Here is a 2,290-nt window from a genome sequence, read left to right as displayed (position 1 = left end):
GTTCTAGTTCAGTTCTAGTTCAGTTCTAGTTCAGTTCTAGTTCAGTTCTAGTTCAGTTCTAGTTCAGTTCTAGTTCAATTCTAATTCAGTTCTAGTTCAGTTCTAGTTTTGCAGAAACTTTGCTTATTAAACAAATATGTTAAATTTATAATGCCGATCACTGATGTGCGAAGGTAGAAAAGGTATGAAAAAACAAATAATTCTCAATAAGTGAGAGTAAGTATGTAAGAGAGAACAAGTGTGTGAGAAAGTGTGAATATTTGAGTTTATTTTGGCATAAAACTACAGAAGTGTTGCTAATAGGCGCAGCAATTTTCCCAAAAAGTGCCAAAACAGGAGGAAATAGTACTTGTTTGAGTCTTTTGGAGAAAACCTAATAAAATATTCAATAAATTCCTCAAAATTCTTTGAATATATTTAAAGTACTTTTTCTATTTAACAAACAAAAAAAGTACCAACATTATCATCTCTGCTCTTTATGTATAGAATGGCAACATATGCAAGACTATGATAGAGTGAGTAAACGATGTTTTACATAATCACTTAATAAATTTTCAAAACTAAAAATTACTTTTAGTTTTAATACAAGTTATACTAGAAAACAAGCACCAAGTGACACTAAATATGTATAACATATCATAAGGGGGAAAATAAAATTAAAAGTAGAAAGAACAATTACGAAAGTAGAAGGGGCGTTGTTGAGTAAAACTTACTTTAGTTGACAGTTATTGGTAAAATCCAGTAAATCCTTGTATTTTAGTTTAAAGGGTTTATTAAAATTGGAACGCATTTAAAATGCGTTCCAATCAATTGTTTTGTTATTGCTTTGCAACACAGATTTTCACACCAAAATCCAAATTGCTAAAGATTTGGATTTTTTGTGTAAATTTTTTTTGCACACTTTTAAAACACAAAAATCAATGTATATTTCACTTTAAAACTCTAGAATTATAAAAAAAAATAAAATGAATAAAAAAATTAAATTTATAATAAAAACGCTTTCGTTTTTTTTCAAATTCAACGTATTTATTTTGGTTTAAAAATTTGGCATGTGTAATATTTCGCTTAGTAACGTTTTAGATATTTTTTTTTTTTTTGAAAAATTTTCAAACACCTTGTCTCCGTTACACATACACCAATCAACTGATTGTCTTAGTGATAACACACGTCACGTAACTTTTTCTGTTTCTATATTTCACAGATTTATTTTTCTAATTAAAAAAAATCAAACCCAAAAAAATAAGAACAACTCATGCATTTGTTTTGCTTTGTTAGGGTGGAAAACCCCCCTCTCTATAGTCCCTAGTTTTAAGTAATGTTTTCCTATGCGTTTTCAATCTTTTTTTTTTAATTTTTTCTATTTTCGTTTTTATCAAATTCTTCTTATTTTATTTTTAAATCTGGCATCACTTTCTATATATTACATTTTATTTTTGTACTTTTCTTGTAAATTAATTTCTATTTATTTGTGTATTTTTTCTATTTAAATATCTTTTTTTTTTTCTTAAGACGTCCACTCGCGAGCGTTTTTCGTTTGAAAATGAATTTTCTTTTAGTTTTTAAAGGTGAAAATCTATTTATTTCTTTTTTTTTTATTTCGCTATATGTGTGATCTATCAAGTTTATTAAAAATGTTTTGTTTTTGTTTTTATACCTAAAGAAAATTCATAAAATTTTGCATATAAATAAGTTTATTTTTTGAGTTGAGTTAAATACTGATCGAAATATCTGTTATACATTGATTGGGAGACTAGAAAATACCTGGGCAAATGGCATTTTAAGTGCAATATTCTGTTTGCTACAAACATCTTCTGTTTGCTACAAACATCTTCTGTTTGCTACAAACATCTTCATAAAAAAGTAATTTCCATTGATCGAAATTTGATTTAAAAAAAAATTCAAATCTCATTTTCTAATAATTAATTTTTTTATATCTAAAGCAAATATTATATTTTCGAATTCCCGTAGCATTTTTTAACTGTAGAGTATTCAAAATTCGTGGAGCAGTTTTTCCTGTTTTTAAATTAATGTGTATTTTCTTTGTCTACCTTTCGAAAAAAATTATCTTTTAAATTTTCGTGGCTATCTGTTCAAATAGAATAATAATGAAAATAATGCAAGAACACCATACACTTGGGTAACACCAATAATATATTACCTTACATTACAAAATGAAGAAAATTGCAAGAAATAGATAGATAGATAGATAGATAGATAGATAGATAGATAGATAGATAGATAGATAGATAGATAGATAGATAGATAGATAGATAGATAGATAGATAGATAG

At 26.2% G+C, this 2,290-nt stretch overlaps 1 long non-coding RNA gene across 1 annotated transcript; it reads right to left on the bottom strand.

Moving 5' to 3' along the window:
- Positions 1-818: 818 nt before the first annotated feature.
- On the bottom strand, positions 819-1,415 carry LOC124420828. The gene is made up of 2 exons (XR_006941392.1): positions 1,115-1,415; positions 819-942 (listed from the first exon to the last, which is right to left on the bottom strand). It is a non-coding gene; the product is annotated as an uncharacterized LOC124420828 (long non-coding RNA).
- Positions 1,416-2,290: the final 875 nt, after the last annotated feature.

Source organism: Lucilia cuprina, chromosome 6 (assembly GCF_022045245.1).
Source record: "Lucilia cuprina isolate Lc7/37 chromosome 6, ASM2204524v1, whole genome shotgun sequence".
Taxonomy (NCBI): domain Eukaryota; kingdom Metazoa; phylum Arthropoda; class Insecta; order Diptera; family Calliphoridae; genus Lucilia; species Lucilia cuprina.
Note: the sequence above shows the minus strand (reverse complement) of the source record. Positions and strands in the feature narration are given on the sequence as shown.